The sequence below is a fragment of the Echinops telfairi genome, unplaced genomic scaffold (genome assembly GCF_000313985.2).
Source record: "Echinops telfairi isolate 266 unplaced genomic scaffold, ASM31398v2 ScPeMD7_10;HRSCAF=50, whole genome shotgun sequence".
NCBI classification, from domain to species: domain Eukaryota; kingdom Metazoa; phylum Chordata; class Mammalia; order Afrosoricida; family Tenrecidae; genus Echinops; species Echinops telfairi.
In genome coordinates this window covers 1,789,410-1,798,464 of record NW_022103907.1, presented here as the reverse complement: position 1 = coordinate 1,798,464, position 9,055 = coordinate 1,789,410, and positions in this window count along the sequence as shown.

Sequence of the window (9,055 nt, the reverse complement as noted above, 5' to 3'; positions counted from 1 at the left end):
GCGATAAGAAGCCAGACTGCAATTAAGAACCTCAGCCCCACCCACCCTCCTCCTCTCCTCCCCAAGCCCTAATCCAGCTCAGTGCCCAAGACAGGCTGCCTCTCGGCCTCAACACGTCTCAAAGGCTCTGGCTGTCCCACGCATCCGAATGCTTCTGCACTGAGTGGGTGCCGCCAGGCCTCCTGAACAAGGTGCCTCTTCTCTGCAGACCGTGGGTGCTGGTACCCTCAGGGGTGGCATGGGTAAGGCACCTGCTCTCCCATGCCAGTCTCCCCCTCAGGCTCCCTGGGCCAGCTCCATGCCCACCTCAGCTGCACAACGTCTGCTGGGGCTGGAGTCAAAGTAAAGGGCAGGCGCTCACGCCAACAGCCAACCGCTGCCAATGAGCTAGATATTTGCTGCTATCTTGGACTGTTTCCACTGAAGCCGGGGGAGTGCTTCTATTTAGAAAAGAACTGTGCAGTAATGGAGTGATTCAATGCTGGCTCAGTGCACTGTCAAAAAACCCCAAGAATTCTCACCCACCAGGAACAGCTAAGAGGCACCCTCTGGATCTGCTGCAAAGCTGAGTGTTTTCCTTTTTTTCGGTTGGAGGAAATTGTGCCGCTCAAGGCCTTTATTATCTTATGAAACGGACTCAAGATCAGAATCCTAAAGACCAGAACGACCTCCTCCAGGCAGCCCTCCAGGGCTCCAAGTCATTGAGCCCCCCTTGACAGGGGGACAGGAACGATCCATTTCAAACACCCCAGGGAAAGTAAATGAAAGGACTATGAGGGGGGTTACAGCCTCCTCCTGTACTGTCCAGGGTCCGCAGTGTAGAGGATCCAGCTCTGTGTGCACTGCCCGCTCCCCTCACTTGCTCAGTTTGAGCAGTCTCAGGCAGAGCTTGGGCCCACGCCCGGCCAAGCCACACGCAGGGCGCTGCTGCAGGCCACAGGAGGAAGCCCAGCTATGGGCTAGTTGGGCTGGGGAGAGCATGTGAAAACTGCCAGGCTTGGGAAACCTGCTTGACAAAAGTCTGGGTGTGCTCCCTGAGTGGCTGGGCAGGCTGGTCCGGTACCAAAGGGTGGGTCCCGGGGGAAAGCCAAACCACTGAGACCCCAGGAAGCCAGCGGAGTGGCTCCCAGATCTAGCTCCCAGGCACCTCAGGGAAGGAAGGCAGGTCAGAGTGGGCCACATGCTGTGCTGGGATTTAGGAGCAGGATTTCCGGGCTGGAGAACTAAAGAAGCAACCCTGGCTGCAGGAAATGGGTGAGGAGGGACACCGTTGATGAAGCCGGGATCCTAACTGAGGACAGAGTCACAAGGTCAATAGAAAAATCTGGTGCCCGGACAAGGGTGTCTCCAGGGAGGGATAGGGGGTGCAGACCACGCCCCTGACGCTGTCAGAGGGAGTGCACCCAAATGACCGAAGGGTTATGGCAGCCTAGGTGGGTGTCTCTCTTCACTCAATGTGGAAACACATCACCCCCATCCCCACCCCACCCCACACCCCTCATCACCTGCCAGTGAGGGTGGAGGTGGGGGCCAAGGTGCCCACCATGGGCTGGAGAGGAGGGTCTGCACCTTGACCAAAGGGAGAAGGGGGACGTTTAAAGGGAGCAGATGGAAGCAGGGCGGGAGTGGGCTGCTCCACCCATGTGGGGAAGTAGGTTTCCTTGGCCAGTTCCCCCTCCACCACCCCAACACCCCCCACCCAAGGAGGGCAAGTGACTGCCCTCAAGCCAGGATACCAGAGCAATAGCACGGAGACATGAGGCTGCGTGCACCCAGCTGTGGGAACGTGGTCTGAAGGTGGGCGACAGGGAACCAGTCTCTTAGAGCATCTGGGGAGTCTAGCAGACACCCTCGTTGTCTTCCTTGAGTGTCATGGCAGAAGGCTCTCTGGAGCGAAAGGTTGCTTTGACCCCAAGCAAGGCTGGTCAGTCGTTAGAAACCCCCAACCTTCCCCGACTGCGGCAGCCGTGGGCCAGCAGCAGCAACCAGCACTCCCTCCATCTGACCAAGACACAGGGCGTGATTCTTACTCATCCCCCTAGAGAAGCTTGGCATGTACTGAGTGCCAGCGGGTGCCAGGACATTGCTTATATCCCTGATATCCTACACTCGATTCACTGAGAGGCGTCAGCTGCCTCCCTTGAGCTCCCGGGACCCAGGGCTGTAAGACCAGCCAAGTGAGCTTTCCCAGGCAGATGGGCGGTGGAGGGCTGCTGAAGCCAAGAGACTGGGAGGCAATGAAGGTCAAGGGTGAAGCAATGCTAGCACAGGGGCAGGCAGGTCAGAGATGCGGGTTTTATTGGGGGCAGGGGCTACCCCAGCTACGAGGCTTGAATTGGACTGTATGGAAATGAAATCAAATTCAAGACTCTGGCAACAGCTTGGTTTCCCCTCCTGAAGACCAGGCCTTGCGCAGCCACAGGTCTGCGGTTCTGCTTGGAGAGCAGACTGTGTGAGCTGGGCCCCGCCCACAGCTGCTCTTCCCCCCGCACCCCCACACCCCCACACCCCACACCCCGACTGGCCTTGCTGGCCAAATCCCCTGCCCTCACCCAAGGGAGGGTATATTTTGGTTTTATTTTTCATTTTTTAGGGAATTCAACCACTGGACCCAGCCCCTCCAGGACTTCTGAGGGGACCTTTTTACTTCACCGACTTAGACACCGAGAGGGAATGCTGACACTAGAGACAGAGGGAGCCCAGTGGAAGGTGCATTTATGCCCAGGTGTCCCTGGGTACTACACACGGCGGGCGGCTCTGCTGCTGACCAGTGGTGGGAAGGTCTGCTCCACACAGAAGTACCTCAGAACGATCTAAACATCGGCCTCAGAGGGCTCCTTAAAAAGCAGCGTGTATGCTAGTGAGGTGAAGCCAACTCATAGCAACCCAATGAAAAAGAGTCCCGAACAGCCCTACACAAAATGCGCAACGAAAATTTCTAACCAGGTGGATGGATATTTGGTGTCTCTATTTCATTCTGTGAAGAAACAAGGGCCTTACTCACATTAACTACATGTCAACCAACAACCCGACATTCTCCCCCCACCCATCTCCTGGCCATTCTGTGTCATTCTTCTTGTTGTTATTATCTCATCATTATTATTGAATAGAGATTTGATTTTCTACTTGAAGTACTTTATTCTACATTCAGGGACACTGACACTATTGTCATTACTATTATTATTTTTTTGGTCTCCCTCTTTTTCTCCGTATTTATTCCTACTGAGATACATTGTTAACATTTTTCCCAATAAGAAAGTCGAGTAATATAGTCTTTGTTTTTGTATTTATGATTTTTCTTCTCCCTATTAAGTGATTTTTCTGGGCATAGAGTTGAAAGTTGACAAGGCTGAAGGTATTGTGGCCTGGTATCATTTTCTGGTATATTATGTCCATTATGTCCTGGTATCATTTTCTACTGATGTAAAGTCTGATATTAAAAATTTCCAGAAAGAGAAAAAAATCAGTCTCCGAAGCAATCTGGAGAAAGAAAAAGACACCCCCCCAAAAAAAACACCCCACAACTCTATTCATTGCCAAGGATATTAGGATATTATGACAGGCTGGTCCTCTGTACCACTTAGATAGATTTAAAAGAATCATAAACTACTGAGTTGTGCACAAAAAAAGAGAAAGAAAACCAGCTGCAGAATCAACCTTAGAAAAATCTGGACACACACAGGGTCTCCGTGCATCAGATTGGACTGGACGGTCACTGGGTCGTTTTATTGGCTTGTCGTTTTCACACATACTCTCCCCAGATTCTTATTAGCCAAATCCTTTGTGAGGGGGGCGCACCTTGTCGCCTTCACACCTACGTGGGCCCCCAGCACCAGGGCTGCAGGGAGAGGGACTTGGGCCATCATCCAACAGTCAGTGATGTACGCAGCAGGCCGCCCCGGGGAGGAAGCAAACTGTTCCTAAGAGCCGTGAAAATAATGCTCTGGCAGAGGAATGATGGTGTCCTCCAGGGCAAGGCCCCTCCCCACGATGAAGCACAGTCTCCCCTGTAGCCGGGGCCTGGGCCCTGTTTCCTGTGATCAGCGTTTACTCTCCTCCCTCACATCCTACCCCCAGTGCAGAGCCTGTGATGTCTCTGTTGATAGAAAACACACGCGCGCACACATCAAAGAGACTTCCCTTTCACTCTGAAGAGCAGCGTGTGTTTGGCCAGTGAGTTAGTTAATTGTGCCAGCCCTGCCGATAATCACATGTGGGGCTAATTGAAAGGCGGAGGGATAAATGGGTGGTGAAGCCTCGCCTTTCTAGTTCCCGGGTCTCTTGCTTTGTGATGGTTGCACTGGGTGCAGCTGCCTTAGCAGTTCCCTGCTTCAGCTTGCAAGACTGACTTCCTACAAGACATCCCCAAGGAGAAGCCACATGGACCTATCCTGATGCAGCCCTGGGTGCTGGAGCAGCTGTGTGGAGACCCCTGCTAGTGCTGAGATGCTTATTCATTCACTGACTCAGCTTTCCTCCTGCAGTCGGCATCATTGCCTCTGTTTTGTGAGGTGGAGGACTTTGTGGACTGGTGTTGGGTTAATGGGTTAATGTTGGACTTGTGGGCTTGGGCAGCATTGGGTTGGGATGTTTTCGTGATGCACACTTTCTTTACATAAAACTCTCTCTTATACATGAGTTGCTGTGGATTTGTTTCTCCAAAGTACCCAGACTAATACAGCCAGACTGGCTGCCCAAAGCCCTCGAGGTGAATGAAAGGGATTTCCAGAAATGCCCCCTTTTCCTCCAAGAAACCAGCGTTTCGCATGCGACCGAGGAGCCGAGGCGGTGAACGGCACGTGTCGATGTGTTTGTCGGCGGATCATCCCGCTGAAGGCTCACAGGCCGCCCCTCGCCCACTCTTCCCGTCCGAGGGAAATCTTTTCAAAAGTGATCCATTTTTAAGTAGCCCCACACCAAAGACTCTGGAGCTGCCACCATAGAGGAAATGTGTCCTGAGCCGCTATTAACAGAGCATGTTATACTGTGCTCTCCTCCACTCCCAGGGCCGACCGGGAGTTTACGTGAAGCCCCATCAATCCACCCAGATGTTTTTATGAAATGTAATTAGAGCTGCATCGCGCACGCAGAGGCGCAAACTGTTCATTCACTCCGCGCTCTAATTCAGTTTTATGGAGGGCTCTGGGCACTGCTGGCTAGATTATGCCCGGGGACCTCACAAAGGGACTTCACTGGTTTTCCGTAGACTCTGTCTCAGATAAGGAGAGAATGCTATTGATCTAGAAGCCCGGTTCCAGTGGCGCCCAGCACCCAAGGCAACAACTTTTGGGTGGAAAGTGGCGTTATTAGCTAGCTTACTTACTGCCCGCAGATAAAAGCGGGTGGGCTGAAGCTGGGGAGAGGGAGGAGGAACAAGAACAGAAAAGCAAGGGAAAAGGAAGGAAGGATGGGTGCATGTGACTGACGCTCACAAGTGGGAGGTTGCACCCAGGACACCCTTTCTGAAGGTGGCATTGAGAGGCCAGGAGGCTGGAATGAATCCTGACACCTCCACTCCCTGGCTCGGTGACCTGCCTTTAGTGGGCCCACATCTTTGTCAGGAAACACCAGTGATGCCGGTCGTGTGCAAGGCATGACAAACCTGTCTTTGAAACCATCATGAGGACTGGACTCAGAATCCCTTTGGCAACTTGTGTTCCTGTCCGCCTCCCCGTCTCTGTCCTTGAAGGTTCTGGTCAGAAGGGCTGAGTGGTGCATTGTCCCCAGTTACTTGGCATTGCTCCAGATACTGAGCGGAAGGTAAACACAAAAACAAAACCGGGGGAGGAAGGAGGGCAATGATTGACACAAGGGGGACGAACAACAGAAAGGAGGGTGAAAGGAGAAAGCAGTTGGTGTAAGATATGAAAAAATAATAATTTATAATTATCAAGAGGTCAAGATGGGGGAGGGGAGGGAACGAGCTGATGCCAAGGGCTCAAACAGAGAGGAAATGTTTAGAAAATGATGGCAACATAGGTACAAATGTGCTTGATACAACTGATGATGTATGGATGTTCTAAGAGCTGTACGAGCCCCTATAAAATGCTCTTTTAAAAAAACAAGCTGTCAAACTAATTGACTTCCTTCTTTGAAGGTTTCCACGTCTTTCTAAGGACAGAGGAAAAATTCTAAAATGATTTGCTTTTATTTTTCATCCCTTGTAGAATCTTGGAACTACCTGTCAGTCAGGCTGCCGATGGTTCCCTGCGCACCGACCGCCTGGAGGGCAGGGTATGCAAACAGGATGGTTACACCTTGTCTTTCTCTGCACCTGGGACTTTCTCCAAATAGCATAATCCACGTTGTTTCATTAACCTTGGGGAAAACCCCGTAAGCCTAACCAAGTCAGTATTGCTTTAAGACTTTTTACAAGATACGAGAGAAAAATAGAGGCTGAGAGATGTCAGATGCCTTGCTCCAAAGATGCTTTGCCAGCTACTGATGGCAGACAGGTCTCTGGCCTCGGTTCTAAGACCTACTGTGAGTCGGACTTAGATGACCACAATGGAGGCTTGGGAGACAGCACCATCTCCTTGGGAAGAGAAGCTCCGTTTTCCCCAATATGATTCTTTATCTCCAACCCACGTTCCTCTATCTGCACCTACAGCCCTTCCTCTTAAACCAGCTTGGCCAGTGACTTGAAACAAAATTCCCAAGAGAATTTTTAAAAATAGTCCTCTCAGCTATTCCCCACCCTCCTTACACACACACACACACACACACACACACAAGCTGCCCCTGATTGAAGAAAAACAAGTCCCAGAAATCTTTGCTCCCCATTGTCATGCTTCCAGGGGCAAAGCAGGTTTTCAGGTGCAAAACAGACATGCCTCCTTCACGCAATAGCTCTTGCTTTACGGCAGTTGGCCCAAATGAGTAGAAACCAGTGGGTTAGGCAGAAAGGAACTATCGGCCACGGGAAACCAATTGCCTTCATGAAAGTTATTTATCTAGCTTTCCCCTGCCCCCTTTGCAAGAGGACAGGATTGACTGTGTTTATAAACCTGGTGATTCTTTAAAGCTATTGTTTAGCTAATGGCTTCTGACACCAGGAGATGAGGGGCTGGAGTACTTTCTGGATATAAAACTTCTCAAGGAGAGCCCAAGGTGACGCTAATAACAGCTGTCAACCCACAGAGAAGTAATTATAGAGCTGGGATTAAAACAAGACAAAACCTTCCAGCGTGATCATTATTGCCCTCTTCACTGTAACTGCAGGTGACAGGATATGACAAAGCCCTAACACCCCCTGAATAAACCTCGTGGGGTTAGGGGCCACACATGAACTCCTAAGAAGTCCCTGACTCAAACCCCCACCTAGTGAGCAACCTTCCGCATGCAGATGACCAGCTGAAGCATCTGCCTGTCCTGGTGCCTTGCTAGGAACCACCGAGGAGCCGGGTACATTGGCAGCTCTTCCTATTCCCTCCTGCCTGCTCTGAGGCAGCACAGCCCACACACAGCCCACTGATCCTTACCTGCTCCCGCGGCACTGGCCACTCCCCCGAAACAGAATGAGCAGCATTGATCAAGTGCTCGAGGTCGGTGCTGAGTACGTCACGTGAAGTAATTACCGCATTCATCTTCACCGTCGCCCTCTTAAGGTGCAGAAAAATTAGTAACAGACATCTTACTTTGATTTTAGGGTTTTTCTTACCCCAAAGCCCTTTTAAAAATTCCTAACCAAAAGTTTATCCTGTCAGGGCCCCTTTAACACCCAAAATTGCTCGTTTCCTTTCTTGCTTGAACACGGGTTTATTTAAATTTCCAAAGTTACCCTTGGCTGCAGGGAAGTGGACCACTTTGTGACTGTATATTGACTCATCTCAGGCAAAGGAGGGCAGGGTTCCATCAGTCCCATTAAGATTAACCAGGGTGGGCCTTATGATCTTCTCCCTCAATTCAAGCCATTTGATTGTTTGTTTGTTTGTTTGTTTGTTTGTTTGTTTTGGAATCAGAATGTCCTCTCTGCATGCATACAGAAGAACTGTTCAGAATAAACCTTATGTTTTTTGTTTTTTTTTAATACTTGTATTTGGGGCTCTTACATCTCTTATCACAATCCATACATTCATCAGTGTGTCAAGCACAATTGCACATATGCCGCCATCATCATTCTCAAAGCATTCTCTTCCCATTGGGCCCCTGATATCAGCTCCCCATTGCTCCCCGCTCTTTCCCCCGCCTGCCCTCCCTCATGAACCCTTGATAAGTTATAGATTATTTTTTCCATATCTTACCACTTCCTTAGTTGCCCCTCATCCACGTTTCCATTATTCGTTCCCCTGGGAGGGGGTTCTAGATTGATCCTTGTGATCGGTTCCTCCTTTCTCCCCCCACCCTCATTTTTAACACCGTGATTTTCTCTCTCTCTCTCCTCATAAAGGAAGCAAAGACTTGGTGGTTATATTGGTCTGGGTATTTTAGAGAAACAAATCCACAAAAACTCATGTATAAGAGAGAGTTTTATATAAAGGTTAAGTACGTATCAAGAAAACATCCCAACCCAGTGCTGCCCAAACCCACAAGTCCAACATGAACCCATTAACCAATATGTCCAACACCAATCCACAAAGTCCTCCTCCATCTCACAAAACAGATGCAATGAGCTGACTGCAGGAAGAAAGCCGAGTCAGTGAATGTGTAAACATCTCAGCGCTGACAGGGATCTCCACATGGGTGCTCCATGTGGAGGGAACTGGCTAAGGCAGCTGCACCCTGGTCCAACCACCACAAAGCAAGCAACCGGAGAACTAGAAAGGCGAGGTTCACTGAGCCATTTATCCCTCCGCCCTTCAATTAACACCACATGTGTTTAGCGGCCAGGTTGGCACAATAAACTAACTACCTCAGTGGCAAACTGGCCCAAGACCACCATCACCACCACCCGGCCCACAGGGCCAGCTCCTGGAAAGGAGCCCTGGCCCCACTGCCTCCAGGAGCCTGTAGCACTTTCCCCAGGCAACGAGGGCTCCAGACCAGGGGCCTCAAGGCCAGTGTTATGGCCCTATTTATTCACCTCTGATTCCACTGTGATTTCTGAATTCGGGGA